This window comes from Tachypleus tridentatus, chromosome 6 (assembly GCF_004210375.1).
Source record: "Tachypleus tridentatus isolate NWPU-2018 chromosome 6, ASM421037v1, whole genome shotgun sequence".
In the NCBI taxonomy this organism is placed as follows: Eukaryota; Metazoa; Arthropoda; class Merostomata; order Xiphosura; family Limulidae; genus Tachypleus; species Tachypleus tridentatus.
In genome coordinates, this window is record NC_134830.1 from 30,310,372 (window position 1) to 30,328,799 (window position 18,428).

Sequence of the window (18,428 nt, forward strand, 5' to 3'; positions counted from 1 at the left end):
TACAAAATACTCTACTTTCGAAATTGTGTATGTTATACAATACTGCGAATTTGCAATACCACTTTCACATAAACTTAATACATTTAAACCAATAGTTTTTGTGTTTGCCTACATTAACTTACTTGAGGGTGTCAATATATTTCTGCAACTCTCGTTTTTTTTTTTTTAATTTATATTCTGACGAGTCCTTTGTGTGACTATGATAGAAATTGGCATGCACGAGAGGTCAGGAAATTCGTGAGGAAATATTATATGCATATATATTTAGTTATGGAAATTATGTCTTGTTAACATGCTGATATATATATCAAATCGCTGTAGCCAGTTTGGTACTTAAATAAACACCATGTTAATATAGCACAGTACAGTACAACGTGTACTCACAAATCTCCTTAACTTCTAATTTATTTTATTCTAATATCACTCCTTGTGTGAATTTGATTGTGAATTCTGAATTATTACTTTTTTAACGTTGTACATGTCACATGTTGTATTTCATTCCTTATTGACATCTCAAACAAGGATCATATACAAAATGTTGCCCAGGATTCAATAAATATCACACTTTGCACAAAATTCAATACAGCTTATCAGATGCGTATTCTGATGACTTTATACATTATTCAACCAATCCTATAGGTTCCTATGAAAAATGCCAGAGTAAAATTCACTCAGTACAGAGATCAATATTAGAACAAAGTAAAATTAATTAATGATATAAATTAAGATTAGAAATAATAAGTTAAAACAGCTGTGTAGTCAAAACGTTTTTTTCTGAATTTTTTATTCTAACAATGAATAAATATTAAGAAATAAAATATAAAAGAAACATGATACAATACAGTTCTAAAACAAGCACAGAATATATGAAAATTGAAATAATGAATACGAAAAGAAACACCAATACAAGATAGAAATATTATTGATTTTAATGCAACGAGCAAAAACTCATTGGGCTCTCTGTTATGTCCACTGTGAAAAATTGAATCTCGTATTTTAGCGTCGTAACTCCGTAAACTTACTATTATTTTAACGAGAGACAAGGCCAATAAGAAATATAGCATTTGGTGAAAATAGTAAATATACTAAAATTATTAGTAAATAATAAGACTAGAATTCTTAAGTTTTCTGAGCGTTATTTATCTTCGTTCAATTCTTTGCTTTATCCCAGTGGCTTATAACGCTAAAATCAAAGGTCCAATTCCCTGCGGTTGACACAGCGCAATGATAGTTTGTTGTGTAATTTTGTGCTTAATAACTAGAAATAAAGTAAATCTTTTAACTAAAGGCTTAAATAATCGCATTGCATTTGTGAGTAATATATTTAATTTGCACAATAATAATAAAACTTACTGTAACTCTAACTAAAAGCAGAATAAAATATCGTGTTATATGGCCAATTAAAGTCTTAGATATGAGAAGCAACCTACAGTTATTTTTGGTATACAGACACATTATTTATATGCAAAGAGACGTGACGATGCTATTAGCAGTGACCGTTCAAAGATTGCAGCCTCTTGATTTATTTTAGGAGTCCCAGTGGACGCTTTTGTCAAACCTGACCATGCCACCCATTAATATGTAAGATAAATAATGCTAGAAGCCTTTGTTTTTATCTGAACAATAAAAAAATTATAACATTTCTTAGTAAAGTGCCTGAAGATAGTATATAACCAGAGTCATTTGTAAAAAGTATATTAAAAACAGAGTATTATTTGTATGGTTACGATGTTTTCCCAAGTTACTTTGGCATCATCAGATATGTCATTTACAATAAGTGAACCCGTAATCTAAGAAATACAAAAAAACTTGTGACTAACTTCGTTGGTAATTTGATTGGTTGGATTTAACAGTGACAACGATATGTGTTTGATCTCACTAAAAAGGTAATGTTGATTTGAGAGAACAAGAGGTTTTACTGCTCTATAATGGTCTCGTTTCCTTTTCTATCACCATTTTTCTTCCTGGAGAGTAAGTTGATAAGTAGTCACCATTGTCTGCGCCGGTTTGTGGTGACATACTTCTCTTTTTCTCACCAAAGTCAGGTAAGATGATGTTTAGGCACAACAGCCACAGTGGAAGTAAGGTCAATGGCTCAGTGACGGAAGTTCTCGCTGCATTTTCTAGGAATTTTTGGATCGTGACAGAGGTCATGAGTGGTGGAGAGTTTACCAATTGAACATCTTTTTCTTAGTAGGTTGGTTGTGGATTTCGTGCAAAGATAATCAGGAGTTAACTCCTATTAGCCTTCCATAATTTAGCAGTAAAAGACAGCCACTCATGATCACCCGTCGCCAACTCTTATGTTAGCCTTTTATGTCAAATAGTTTGTTTGCGGAGATAGAAATTCAAATCTGTAATCCTAAGATTGCGAGTGAATCTCCCTAACCACATGGTCATGCCTGGCCTGCCTTCTTTTCACCTGGTTCGAATATAGACTATGATTTAATAATTTCATCTATAATATATTTCAAAATAATTGTTAATTGTACTTACAAAAATAATTTATTTATACAACATTTAGATATTTCCTTAATTTTTTTACTGGATTAACTATTGTTTTGGTTTTAAAATGTTGTTTCTTGCTTTGGAAAAAGAAAATAAATTGTAATGCTGTTTTTCTCTTCCATAATAAAGATACTGGTATTTTCAAACCGAATAGAACTTTATGCAACATATGGAAATAATCAGATCAGCGAGAGTTTGAGGTTCAGGTACTACCATCTAACATGTACATCTGATAAACAGAAATATAGTGTTAGATATACTCGTCCGTTTCGGTTTAAATGTAATTGGAGAGTTATGATTTTAAATTGTTTATATAGCGCGAGTGTTAAGCTTAATTATTTTTAGAAGCGATAGTTTATCGCAAGTTTGTTGATGTAAATGTTTATGAATTGGTGATTTTTATATTGCTGCGTCATGTTTTTCTTGTTGTTTTAATTGAGTATTATTACATCAAAGTATCTAATAGTGTGTGTGTGGAATGTCTTAAACCTCTGTCGGGGTATAAATATGCGTTGGAAATTTAGTTCGATATAGATAGACTGCATGATTGTGAATTTAGTCATAAAAATCCTACAGTAATAATTTTGAAGAGCAGAGAGCGCTTTTTGAAAAGACAATACTTTAGAAAGTTAAGTTCTTGTCATGTTATGGATTTTCGAATGTTATCTGGTTTTATTATTTTTGCCTTTAAAAATCAGAGTCCAATAACCAAAAAATAAGTAGATTTAGGGCTAAAATAGTTGTTTGAATTTCGCGCAAAGTTATACGAGGGCTATTTGCGCTAGCCGTCTCTAATTTAGCAGTGTAAGACTAGAGGGAAAGCACCTAGTCATCACCATTCACCGCCAACTCTTGGGCTACTCTTTTACCAACGAATAGTGAGATTGGCCTTTACATTATAACGCTCCCATGGCTGAAAGGACGAATATGTTTGGTAGTACGGGTATTCGAACCTGCGATCTTTGAAGTACAAGTCGAGTGTCTTAACCACCTGGCCATGCTGGTATAAGCTTTTAATTTAAATTTTTATAGTATAACGTTAGATTAGCCTTAGTACACGTAATGACCCTTTAGGCTTAGTCGTAATTCAACTTGCAGTGAGATTGTAAGGCAAGCTAAATACACTGTTTTATTAAATAAATACAGTCTAAAAGCTAGTTAATTGTCAAATTTAGGCTTAATTGTGTTAACAACAGGCTTCTGGTAGTTATTGATAGTACTGAACCTTTATTTTAATTATACAAATAATACGATGGTTAAGACTAGTTAGGGTGTTATGCGTTTCCACTTTATTAGGTGCGATAGGTGCAACGAATGAGTTTTATTTAAGAACTCTGGACTACTATGCACTTCTAAAGACGTTAGTAATGAGGATATTCAATTTATATGTAGAGTTTGCAGGTTGGAGGAAAAAGTAGAAGCTATACTAATGTTGAGGAAATAGATAAAGAAAAATAAACTGTGAAATGACAGTAGAACTTCAAGAGGAGTTTAAGGTTTTATATGCAAGGGGCAGCAACTATGATTAACAGTGAAATTCGGGAAGCTAGAAAGGATATTATTATGGTTAAAAGTAGTGAAGTTAAAAGTGAAGACCATATTTTATTGAGCAACAGATTTAAGACCTTGGCTTATATAGACGAAGGAGGGAAGGGAAAAATAAAAGAACTAGAGAATAATATGGATTATGATCTTAAAAAGGTTATATTTTAGGTGATTCCTTGATATAGCATGTAGATAGAATAGTATGTGGGGTAGATATGGAGAAAAGAGTTAGATTATGATATTCTGGGGCACAGATGGAAGGCATAACCGACAGAGCAAGCGATATAATGAAGGAGACAGACAATAATGCATTTTTTGTTGTGCATGTATAGGCTAGCGATACAGGGAATAATAAGTCAGAGGAGTAAATCAATAAGTACAAGGGGTTGATAAAAACATTTAAAGATAAAGGCCATAAATTAATTATGTAGAGATACTATCAAGAATTAATTGTGGAGATACAATTTTGAATATGTTATTAGAATTAAATGCTAGGCTGATTAATATGTAATGATGAGCAGGTCATCTGGTTTGATTTTGTGGGATGAGTTCAGGACAAGGAGGGAACTTTTTTCTCGAATGAATGATTTACGCTTAAGTAGAAAAGGGTCTAGCATTTGTGCGAAGGTAATTAACTCAGCTATAAGGGAAGTTTTAAACTAGGCCTTGATAGTGGTGAGAGCAACGGAAAACTTGATGAAAAAATTGAGAGGAAGAGAAATTTTAGCATAGGAATTCAGTATAAAAGTAGTTATATAAATTGTTGTTATTGTAATGCTAGAAGTAAAATTAATGAAGTAGATTACTTTCGGGCAGTGGTAGGAATAGAAGATTTTCATATAATGAGAATAGCTGAAACATGGTTAAATGTAGATGATTTTGATGACAGACATTTTGTGAAATACATGGTTATAGGTTAGTTAACAGGGTTTTAGGTATTATAATTTATTCTGGACGAGTTTCTACTATATCATGTTACGAATTACGATTTATAATAACCTGAAATCTTCGCTTTAATTTAGAAGTCGATTAAATGTCAATATGTATCGAATTTATTATATTTGCTAACAAGATTGATACACACAATTTTCTTTCTTAACATAAATATATTTAATATGTTTCTACATACTTCTGGCCTGAAACTGAATATTTTATCAACAGTTCACGATAAGCGAATTAATTCTACGTTGATATTGTTATACTTCGCTTAATGGCTAGCTTTACGCCATTTACAAGCTGACTCTTCTCCAACGAAGATATCTAATATCCACATAGAAATACTGACTTCCGAAGTTTTTCATTGAAGTTAAACGGGTTATAATGTTCTGGAAACGTTCCTAGTCATATATCTATAGTTTCTCGATAAGTAAGCATTTACCACAGTTATAGCTTTCGAGGTTTATAATATACTAAATGTAGCAAACAATCACTATATGAAACTGTCTCTTCGCGTGTCGCAATCGCTACCTTTTATAATCATTAGGCGAGGTTCTCCAATTTTCAATTGGCAATAATACTAGCAATCACTAGTATTTTACATACACGCATCATACATTGCTGATTCTTACACTCAAGAATCTTCTACAGATTTAGAGAATAGGAGGGACTTTCGCAATACACACTTAACAATATAAATTACACGTGTTTCTAAACATATTAAGTTGGAAACGCCATGAAGGAGCAAGGTTTCTGGAAAGTATTCAAGATGGATTTATTCACGAATTGGTCAAGGAACCTACTAGAAATAATGATATTTTAGATGTATTGTTAACTTCTAATCTAAAAATGGTTGAGAGGATAGAGATTTTGGAACACCTAGGTACAAGTGATCATTGCTCTTTTAGGTTTGATGTTTTGCTGAGCATGGAAATCAGGTATAAGGATATTTTGATTTCAAATTTAAGAAAAGCAAATTTTGAAGGAATGCAGTAAGAATTATCTGTTGTGAATTGGAAAGCTCAGTTATTTAGAGACACTGAGCAAATATGGAAAACTTTTAAATAAACATTTTTTTCAATATTCAAACCAAATGCATTCCTTACAGAAAGAAGACAGTAGCTACATGTAAAACGGAAAGCATAATAAATTGGCTCACAAGAAGAGCATAATACATTTAAGAAATTTAAATTGACTGGTATTATAAAAGATTTAGAAGATTATAGAAGGTCAATAAAAATTGTTCAAACAATAAATTAGGACATCCAAGAGGATGTATGAAAACATTTGGCTGAAAACATAAACATTAACAGTATTGACCTTCAGAATTACATTGGAGTAAATAAAATGTTAAGATGTGGTTAGAATCCTTCAGGGATGATATATTTGTTGTTTATGAAATGGCTCTATTATTAAATTCTGTTGTTTATTCGGTTATTATCAATGAAGACTTAAACAGTAATTTTTACCTTGAGCAGTTGATAGATGAAAATAGAGTGTAACAAGTCATTTTCATAAATTCTGAACTTGTTAAAATAAAATTGGGAAGTTAAAATGATAAGGCTCCAGGGACAGATAATATTTCCCGGAGGGTTTTAAAGGAGGTCATAGATTGAATAAGTGAACTACTTACCACAATTTTTTGACACTCGTTGAACAATGTACAAGTACCAATAGACTGGAAATTAGCTAATGCCATTCTCATATTCAAGGGAGGTAATAGAAGTTGTCCCAGTAATTATAGGCCTATTATTCTTACATTAATTGTGGAAAGTCTGGCAAAATGTGCTTTGCAAAGTCATTTAATAAAGTTTAGAATTTTATGGGATAATCAACATGATTTCACTAAAGGAAAATCGTGGTTTACAAATCTTTTGACATGCTTTTAAAGTATTATGCATATGTAAATGAGGGTAATGGTGTAGATTTAATCTATCTGAATTTTCAGAAAGCATTTGACCAACTGCTACATAAAAGCTTCTAAAGAAACTTATCTTTATAGGTGTGGGGGATAAGTTAACTAATTGGATAGAAAAGTGACTTGGTGTAAGAAAGAAAATAAAGCAAATAAAGAACATGGAGTTCAGTCAAACTGGATTAATGTGTAAGTGGTGTACCTTAGGGCTCAGTCTTTACAAATGGGTTCATATCATTTAATGAGTTTGACAAATAAACGACAAATGAATTTTAATTATGACAAATGTAAAGTATTGCATTTTGGTTATCATAATTTGAATTATAATTATAATGTTGATGGAAATAGCATTAACAGTGTAATGAAAGAAAAGGATCTTTGTGTTAGGGTTGATCAGTCTCTTAAGCTATCCAAGCAGTGTGCTGTTGCTAGTGGTAGGGCAAATAAAAAATTAGATTATATATACAGAAATATTGAATACAAGTCCAAAGATGTTATAATTTTATTGTGCAAATCACTGATTAAGCCACATTTGGAATATTGTGCCCAGTCTTGAGCTCCTTACTTTAGAAAAGACATTGAACTGTTGGAAAGGATTCAAAGGAGGGTTACTAAAATGGCACCTGAGATGGTGGATTGACATATGAAGAGAGATTAAGATCCTTAGAATTGTTTTCTCTTGAAAAACGAAGAGCTAGAAGGGATCTGATTGAAGTGTTTAAGATTGTAAAAAAAAATGATAATGTTGATACATCAATATTTTTCATACTTAAAGGCGACAATTATAGAACTGCTGGACACAAAAAATTATGCAAAGTAGAAGTGCCTTTAGTTAAGAAAATCTTATCTTTCAAATAGGGTAGTCGTTTTATGAAATGGGCTGCTTTCAGATGTTGTGAAGGCGGTAAAGTTGAGTGAGTTTAAAAAAAGCCTGTTGGATATATGAATGATAAGGGTCGCCTTTTTTTTTTCAAAGTTAGTAGTTCTAGTTTGGCTTAGAGGATGAGATAGCTGGCATGGGCCCAACACAGACTGTATTGTAATAACAAAGCAGGAAGTATAATCCGTCTTGTGAAATTGTTTACTAAAATAAAAGAGCCATACCTTGCAGATTTTGACGAAAAAAAGACAGTTATTTAAAAAATCGGATATAATTGTGATAACCAACAGTTAAACAAATATTTGTATATACATTTCATTAGTTTTAATATATCAGTTGAAAACAAGTGGATTTTGTAATGTTTGTTTATTGTTGAAATTTATCGCCAACAAGTCACAGATGCCTACTGTAACTATTCCGACCTATAAAACTGATAAAGAGCAACTAGGCAGCAACATATTCTGTTCATGTGGCCACTTTTAAAACATTAGTGGAACTCGCTGCTATAATTATAACGTTTCTGCCTGTTGAAATTGTAGAGCGTGTTTAGCATCATTTTGTGCTTTGGGTCTTGAACCTTTCCAGCTGGCAAACCAATAGGCCATTCCCAGCCCCCAGTATGTGAAATAAATCAAACTTGGACAAAAATGAATGAGCCACAAGAGCGTATTTTTGAAATATATATAACATCTTCATTGTATAACACAAATATGGTACATGAAATCGTTATGGTGGAAGTAGTATTTTTCGTTCGATGTTGATGCCATTAGGAAGTAATTTGATTTGATCAAGATGGAAAAAAGGTGTTAAAATACTAATTCTGGAATTTTTTGTACAGAATAAAGATGACACGTAGACATCAAAGGAAACACAAATAAAAACGAATGAGTTACATAAATTTATTCACAAATGTTCCAAACAATACTTGAAATCCATGTTTATATAAGGCAAAGACAAAGATAATTCTGATTTATCATACGAAATTTAGATAAAGTGTTAAAGTGCACTATAAGTTAGGGGCTATTCCCGATATCATTTATGAGTGTAAAAACAAACAACTCTTAACGCGTTGGTTTGGTTTCTTTGTTTTGAATTTCTCGCAAAACTACACTAGGGCTATTTGCGCTAGCCGTCCCTAATTTAGCAGTGTAAGACTAGAGCGAAGGCAGCTAGTCATCACCACCCACCGCCAACTTTTGGGCTACTATTTTACCAACGAATAGTGGGATTTACCGTCACATTATAATTCCTCCACGGCTGACTGGACGAGTATGTTTGGTGTTACGGGGATTCGAACCCGCGACACTCGGATTACGAGTCGAGTGTCTTAACCATCTGCCCATGCCAGGCCCCTTAACCCAGACCAAAGGGGTCAAACATAGGGCCAAAATAGTATCCATTTCTAAACATTTACACATTTGCAAATTCTACCTGAATAAAAGGACTGTTACATATCCACAAATTTTTTACCCTCATTTTAAAACAAAATCCCCGTACTATTTGCACAACCTTGTATGAAAGTTAAAGAAATTTATGTGATTTTAGCTGATTCTAATCTAATTATGGAAAGGTGAAATTCTTCATTATTTCAGTTATTATAACTATTCCTGCTATTTCCTCCAGGAACATATTGCTCAGAAAATTACTTCCCAAATTAGGTTTAATTTGTTTCCTGTTACGCATAAAATTACTTTTCCTATTGTGGGTAACGAAACTAGAATTTTAATGTTGTAAGCCTGCTGATTAAATACTACAATAATGAGAGAGGGCGCTGTATAAGTTAGAAAATTAAATGTCGGTTATAAAATGCTAAAATCATTTCCCTACAACACTTACACAAAGACAACAAATGGTTACAGAAGGTTAGTAAGGAAAAGGAAGTTAGTCTACTATACTTAAATAGGTAATGAGCATGACTGAAGGTAAGTTCTCTGTGTCTGTGGCTGAAACTTGTCCTGACTAAGGAGGACTAAATAACTCATACAGCATCCAAACCTCAAACTTGTTTTCTGATACAAGCTTAATACAAACTGGATGAATAAGTAAAATTACATCTGATTTCACAAATATGTCCAGAATTATATTCGTGTAGTCCACACAAAACTTATCACACTATAGTAAAATGAAGTTAACACAAAGTTCGTGAATTATGATAACTTTGTTCAGAAATAACATCGATAGAAGGTTGTTGTTTTTAATAAACACAAAGCTACACAAAGGGTTATCTGTGTTCTGCTCACCACGGGCATACCGATAGAAAACAATCAGTATTACATGTCGAGATTTTGAAATTGTTTGATCGTAGAAATCAAACATATTTTAAAATTAAAACCACCTGAGAAAGAGTGCTTTACACTTTCATTTTGAATGAAAAAGCAATCATATTGCGATTTCGCTGTCTATAGACTGTATCACACAATATAAGAACATTTCAGTAACCAAAAGTGAAATATATTCATTTACCATCACTAGTGAAAATAACAAGTCCACAAATTTTTACTGGAGTTGGATAGATTTTATAGCAACTCTGTGTCTTTCTCTCAATGAGAAGTCACATTTGCATACATTTAATTTCGAACCAGGAAAGGACATACCATGTTCTATAACACAGTGTGAATTGAGCTAATTATTGTAGAGTTTTACGAAGTGCATCACATACCAATATTTCAGATCACAATTCTGTATTAGCCTGAAAAGTTATGTTATAATATACATCACATTCATAAAGGCATTTAAATATTCACAAACTGGTTTGAATACGTAATAGAAAACATGCTCATGCTATAGAACTTAGAAATCCAACCTATAAATGAATTATCACATATTTATTGACCATCTTAAACCGTTTCGCCAGTGAAACCATCTATATGAAAAATGTTTGTTTGTTTTCGAATTTCGCACAAAGCTACACGGGGGCTATCTGTGCTAGCTGTCCCAAATTTAGCAGTGTAAGACTAGAGGGAAGGTAGCTAGTCATCACCACCCACCGCCAACTTTTGGGCTACTCTTTTTACCAACGAATAGTGGGATTGACCGTCACATTATAACGCCCCCATGGCTGAAAGGGCGAACATGTTTGGCGCGACTCAGATTACGAATCGCACGCCTTAACACGCTTGGCCATGCCGGGCCCCTATGAAAAATGAAGCATTCCCCAGTTTCATATGATCTTGCATGAATTCGACTAGTGATTCCTTAATTATCATATCGACAAGCACATCATTATAATTCGAATCCTGGTCGCACCAAACATGCTCGCCCTTTCAGTCATGGGGCGTTATAATGTACGGTCAATCTCACTATTCGTTGGTAAAAGAGTAGCCCAAGAGTTGGCGGTGGGTGGTGATGACTAACTGCTTTCCCTCTAGTCTTACACTGCTAAATTAGAGTCGGCTAACGCAGATAACCCTCGAGTAGCTTTGCGCGAAATTCAAAACAAACAAACAAACATCATTATAATATTATTGGGGACACAGAAGGAAACACCTTTTAAAACGTATACCCGTAAATTATTTACAAACCAACAAATACTATTATTATTCTCTGTGGTACAACTTGTAAGAACCGTGTCTGAGTCATGGCTGGTGAGAACTATATATAGAAGACTGCCTTTTCATGACAATTTAATTTTAGATAAAAACAAAGAGCAGGGTTAGAAGAAAACTGGTGAGCGAAATAATGCCAGAAATGTTTTTGCCAAGCCAATATTGAGCATCAGGTGGAACGTGTCCCTTCCACTCATCTGGTTACTTTTAGAACTTCCTTATTTTCTCAAACTAAATTCTTATTACAACACTTTTTTGTTTTCCTCTTAAGTTTATATGATTGTTAAAAAGCTATCATCCATGCTAACCTAATTCACGAATATTATTCTGTCAGATAATCAATAGGAAAAGAACAGTGGCGTAGCTCAGGGGGGGCAATGGGGTTCATCTGTCTCCGGGCGCAGCATCAGGGTTGGGGGACGCCAAATTGATGTTACATAATTAGGAATTATGGCTTATATTTTGTCACGAAGGGCGCGAAAACTGACTTTGTCCCCGGGCGCTGAAAACCCTAGTTACACCTCTGGTAAAAAAGCTCCTTCAAAATATACTTTGCAATAACAAATTCTTTGGTCACGGCACCAAAACGTTATGTTTAACTAGTCTTTTGCATTCAGGTACACTAGTGTTTAGCAGAAATTCCAGAAGTTCCCACAAAATGCATATGTAGGACTGTAACCTACAATTTCACAGTTTGTCTCTGATAAAGTCCATCTTTCAAAAGCGCTCGGCTTTTATGTTTTCTATTTTTGTGTTAGCTGGATTATTTTTAACCAACATGTTTTCCTAACCAAGAAACAAAGACAGTGAGTTACGTACTTCAACCAATAGCAGTTGTGGTGATGTCTTTTTGAAACGGGCTGTCTTCCAAGAAAACCCTGCAGAAACACATACACGCTAAGTAGAAGTCTCCCGTTGGTACAGCGGTAAGTCTACGGATTTACAACGCTAGAATCAAGAGTTCGATTCCCCTCAGTGGACTCAGCAGATAGTCCAATGTAGCTCTGCTATAAGAAAACACACACACGCTAACTAGAAACTTAAAAACAAAATTTAAAAAGGATTTGCAAAAACTTATAACCTTGAGACATTTGGTCAACGAGAATGTGATAAATACATGCATAAACTGCATTAAATGTTATAAAAAATTAAAAAAAATTGTCTGAATAAAGTTATGCTTTACACTAGTTATTAGAGGATGAAACTTATAACTATTTAAGTCATTATAGCAATGGCCAATTTATTATTTAAGTAGATTTATTTTTTTAAAATCACATTAAACTGTTCCTACTTAACCCATACGTTTATATAATAGAGACAGTATATAAATACAATGACCATCCCTAGACTATTTCTAAAGTTGTGGCGGAGATGGACACACATTTTAAAAATAGTACCTGGAGTATGAATTACTCTAAATACATACCAGTGCTACAAAATAACAGATACAAGTTAAGAATGTAATGAGGTGCAAAAATAATAAATAAAAAGTTGCTTCAAAAATTATGCTATGAAGCCTTCCAAAAACGTCTCTATTCACCGAAACTTGCTGTAAGTATAATAATAAAAATATTAATAGCTTTCTTTGCACCAGTGCAACTCTGACGTTTGAATATATAAATATTATGAGTCTTTTTTACTAATTTTAACAATAGGCGACACTAACTTATGTTTGTTGTGGAAATCTGTTACAATTCAAAGCTCACATTCGTTGTTTTAGATTAATGACAACACTTAGTGAAGATTACATAGTGTGGTTATTTAATTGTAATGTTAATAACTAATTTTGATGTTCAGCATACTACTAGTGGTAGTAGTAACTGTTTTGTTAAGTAGTTTAATTTCCACTCGAAGAACTACATTGGGATCTTCATTGTGAAAAACTTAAACTTGCTGAGTCTTATCTTTACAGTTTTGTAAATTATGGTCCATTATCGAAGCTCAGTGGCGTCACAAATTGCTTGACTACATTATCATTATCAGTATTTTTATAATGGAATTTTAATGAAAATATTTTAGCCTGTACTATGGATAGCTTTAAGCCTTAGACTTTATAGAATTAAAATAATAAGATTGTTTTCTTTGTAGTATTGAAGATCGTTGATACACATTGAGTCAGTGCAGCATATTAAAATGCCAGTGCCTCAAAATGCATTTACCAAAAACTGAAAAAAAAAGTTGATTAGCAACAAAGTTCAAAACAAAATACCTTTGGAAGGTTTATAAGTTTTTATTGCATTTAATTAATAAGCGTTTAATTTTATCCATCATTAGCTCTTATCTACCTAATTCTGAGAACATGTTTTCCAACACAGTTGTAGGGATGGATAAGACACCATTAGTATACAAAGTTTCAGTTCATCAAATCCCTTCTTTTGTCATGGTAGAATTTTATTTTAAAAAGCACTAAAAAGAAGGGTCCAAAGGGGTGAAATTGGGGGGTACTTTTCATGAGTTGCCATTTTATTTGAAATAGGGCCAGTTCCAAAATCTGACAAAACACATTTGTAAATAATAATAATAAACTTCAATAAAACTTGCAAGCTTTCATAAAATGTTTTAAACTTTGTTATTTCAAATAATAAAAGTGTTGTTCAGTTTTTTTTTGTTTAAAATTGCCAAATTCTTGTTCAAAATGTTTTAAGTTTTGTAATAAACAATTCCTTTTTTGTTTAGTTTCAATATCAGGTGAAGTATAACTTTATTAAGTATGCACAACCTGGCCAGAAGATAAAGTGAAAAATTGGATACAAAAAGAAAACATCATTAACTAATGACCACTTTATAATAAATTTAGCTTATGAAATGATATCAAAGATGCCAAATAAAATCAATTCACTTCTGTATTTACATGCAAGCTTGCCAACACAAACAAGTCTGTGTGCTAAAATCACACTTATTTGTTCATTATTACAATCAAAAATATTTCCACAGAAATCTTGTTTATTATATAAATCATTATAAGAATACATTTGCACTTACCAATAGCCAGAAAAGAATCATCAAGGTAAAAGAAGGAAGTTGCAGAATAAGAGGAAAACACAACAACAAAACATATTAAAGTTGTGATTGTTGTTGTGAGGGAAGAAGGGTAAAATGCTGGGTACATTGTGATGCACAGCATAAGAAAATTAGAACAAAGTGTGGGGCAGAAGTGAGTTCATGAACTTACAATGCTAAAATCTGAGGTTCACTTCTCCACATTGAGCACATCAGGTAGTTTGATGTAGCTTTGCTCTAAAATAAATACCAACAGTAACACAACTGTTAAAGATATTTGAATGTATGAACTTTGAGAGGGAAAGAATCTTAAGGTTTGTTTTAGTAGGATATTAATGCTACTTCAGAAGTTTTAGGTTAACAATGGCTGTGTTAGGAGTGTTTTAATGCATTAAGTGTGGTCAATAAGTTAAAAATGACATTTAGTGGGAGTATGTGTGGTTAGATTTGTAATAGAGGTTTTAGGGAAGGGAAAAGATTTTTATATACATGATTAGAAATAAATTGAAATATGAATGTTTAGTGAGATATCTACTGAACTTAATAATTAATTCATAAATATATTAGGAACTTTTATAGTAGGAAGTCCTGAGTTTAATGATTACTATGTTTCAACCCATAGTATAAGGCCAGCAATTTTTTATTTTTTTTTTTATACACGTTTTCCTTGTGGTGTAGAAGATGACTTAACTCAAGGGCCTAAATTTATTGGGGTTTAGATGATCCCAGGCCTACCAATGAACTAACCAAAACCTATTAAAGCCTATATTTGGAAATCATTCCTATTTTGTTTGTTAAGATTACTTATGAAAACTTATATTTTTTGGAAAGTATGAACATAACAGTAATATTATAAATGGTTAAATGACTCTTAGACCTTGAATTGTTTCAATGTTACTTTAACACCTTTGTTTTTCTGCTATGAAATGTTGTGTTTTTTAATGAATCAGGTTTATAGGTTGAAAGCACGGGTATAATTGCTCATTACTCTCAAAGCCATCTAAACAGTGTGCTATTGCAAATAATATTCTAGGTTGTTTGTACAGAAATACAGAATGCAAGTATAAGGAGGTTATAATTTCATTGTATAGGTCACTAGTTAGGCTACATTTGGAGTATTATGTTCAGACTTGGATTCTTCAACTTAGGAAAGACATTGCTTTGTTGATAATAGTTTAGAGAAGGGGGGTTACTAGAATGGTGCCTGGTATTAAGGTGATTGTCATACGAGGAAAGGTTGAAATCTCTAAAGTTGTTTTGTCTTGGAAAAAGAATAATTATGGGAGGATCTAATTGAGATGTTTAAAATTGTAAAGTGAACTGCTAGTGTTGATGCATCATATTTTTTTTTACACTTAACAATGAAAATATTAGGAGTAGGTAACACAAATATAACTCACCCTGCCTCCCAGTGGCTCAGCAGTATGTCTGCAGACTTGCAATGCTAAAAACTGGGTTTTGATACCTGTGGTGGGCAAAGCACATATAGCCCATTGAGTAGTTTTGTGCTTAATTCAAAACAACAAAATATTCACCTAAGACAGTTTTATTTTTCTAACAGGATGCTTGGTATTTGGAATGGGTTTCCTTTTGATATTGTGGAAACAATATATTTAAGTGAGTTTAAGAGGTAGTTTGATAAGTACATGAATGATAAGGGCTGGCTGTTAGATATTAAAAAAAATAGTTTTTAATAGTTTAGAAGTTTGAATAGCTGAAATAGATCAGTAGGCCCCATGTTGTTCCAAAACTTTGTTGAAAATTTAATAAATCAGTGAGTAATTTGTTTTTAAGAAAAATGTAATAAACCTCTTTTGATCCCAATAATATTGTGGTTCAGGTTTGAATTTTGTTTTTTTAAGCTAAGTAGAAAAATCTGTATTCTTCTGTCTAAGAATCCTAAGACACTTACATTTCCATGTTACAGTATTTCTGTTTTAAGATGAGTTTTTCTTAAACTTGAAATTGGAGGCAAGTCAAATGAGAAAATTGGAAAACGACATTTGTTTAATGTATGTTATGGGTAACTGGTTCAAGGTTTTTAAGCACAAATAATTATTTATTCTTTGACGAATTGGTTCTTCTGATATAATTACTTGTCTGTAGAATAGTTTTCCTGATTATAGTACGAGTTAAAATTTTTGTTTGACAAGTGTGAGGATGTGAAAGGCTATAGTTGATTTAGCTTAGGGGTGAAGAGTGACCAAAAAGAACCTAAGAAGTTTTTACAATCTTGTTTTTTAATATGTTATCACATTACACAGAAATGCTTGATGTTAGTCACTGCAGATTGTTAACTATTAACATTCTTTTTATAGGCATCAATGTTTTTAATTGGATGTTTTCAAGACTGCTCATGTTTATGCAGTTAATTTATAAAGTACTGTACATCACTGTTAGAAGAAAATGTGAACATTTGGAGTGATTCTACTTGTAAAGAAAGGCTACAGTTCTAAGGTAAGTTTTTCTAACTTGGACATAGAATGTTTGTAAGAAAAAAGACAAAAGATGACATTGAAATAAAAGTATGTATTAAAAACAATTCAAGATAACTTTTGTTTCAACCAAATGAATGCTATTATTGAATTTTTTCAACTTAACATTTATAGCTACTTGGTGCAACAAACAGATTTATCTCATGGTGTCAAAAAAAACTTTTCTTCATCAGTGTACTCTCACATTCTCGAATTTCCAGCTTTATTACTACACACGTGTACACCATGGAACAAAAGAACAAATAGTTGATTTTGATATTGAAAACAGTACCAAAAATTCAAATTCTAAAGTATATTTTTAGTGGGTAATTAACACTTTTCAAGAACCCACCAAAATTTAATTATGTACTCAAAGGGTTAAGTGGTTTTGGAAATGGACTTAACATAAAGTTTAAGCAATAACTGTCAACAACATCCAGTTTCACTTTAATGAAGTATTTAAGTATAATGTTTTAAAATGAATTCTGTCAAATTTTCTGCTGAACAGTGATGCGTTTTATTGTATAAGCTGGTATGTAAGAGTTAATTTTATGATAGTCAACTAACAAGACAGTTAATGCATGATAACCTACACTTGTGGGAGAGTAATTTTTAGGTACTTTGTTAAGATCTAAATTATTTTTCTTAAGTGTTAGTTTTGTTTGTGGTATGTTTGTCATTCAGAAATAGTGTTATTATAAAATTCAGTCACTCCCCATTCAATCTGAATCAAATTTAAACACTTTTGCATACGTACAGCATGAGAAAAATGAGATTTTACCATTTATTTATGTTTAAGAGTTATGATTAATGTGTTGTTTGTGAATGATGTAAAACTAATTATAAATTTGAAGATTAAATAATTAAGTTTTTGGGTGTCAAAACACATTGTTGAAAAGTTGGAAGGTAAAGCTAACATTACAAATACTGAAATGTCTTGTAGAGATATAAGTGATTCATCATTAAAGTAACACTTTTGGTTTTCCACTATGAAGTGTCGTGTTTTGTAATCAACAAGGTTTATATGTTGAAACCAAAATGTGAACATGTACACGAGTTTTTATTACAGATGCTTGTGAGTAATCAAAACATTTGTAAGGTATTTCATCTTGTGGAAAAATAAATTAGTTATTACTTGAAATTACTTTTTGTGTCCAAGTTGTTTCAAATTCTGATCATATTTACATATTAATATTCCCAGTTGGATTTTTGTCATTTTCTAGAACATACATTTTACCTGCAGGATGTGTCAAACATTTAAGAAACTGCAATCAAAAGCATTTTGTTACCAACAACTGCTCCATATCTTTCTTTGTGCAAATTCTGGTTTTGGAACTTGAAATTAAAGAGATGTTCTATTCATATAACAATGACATTGAGTTTGCTTTATACTAAAGAAACTACTTAATAATTTATATGAACACAAACAGTTTCTTTTATGATTCACTGTATAGACTTGTACTAGTACTGCTGTTCAGAACTTTAATCACTGGTTTATACCAGTTGGAAGTATTCTTGAATTTACTATTGTCCAAGTAGAATTTTTGTGATGAGAGTTACTCCATATCTCTGTCTATCTGATAGATGTTTTAGTCAACTAACAACAATGTCTTGAATTCTGGAAG

The 18,428-nt window shown here is 32.2% G+C and overlaps 1 protein-coding gene across 2 annotated transcripts in view; it reads left to right on the top strand.

Annotated features, from left to right (window-relative positions):
* The first annotated feature begins 12,700 nt into the window (after nucleotides 1-12,700).
* Nucleotides 12,701-18,428, top strand: part of LOC143252175 (nocturnin-like) — an 89,405-nt gene continuing 83,677 nt past the window's right edge. For both annotated transcript variants that reach the window (XM_076503908.1, XM_076503909.1), the window contains exons 1-2: nucleotides 12,701-12,880; nucleotides 16,648-16,786. The gene's annotated coding sequence lies outside the window, so the exon portion shown is untranslated. The remainder of the gene's footprint in view (nucleotides 12,881-16,647; nucleotides 16,787-18,428) is intronic.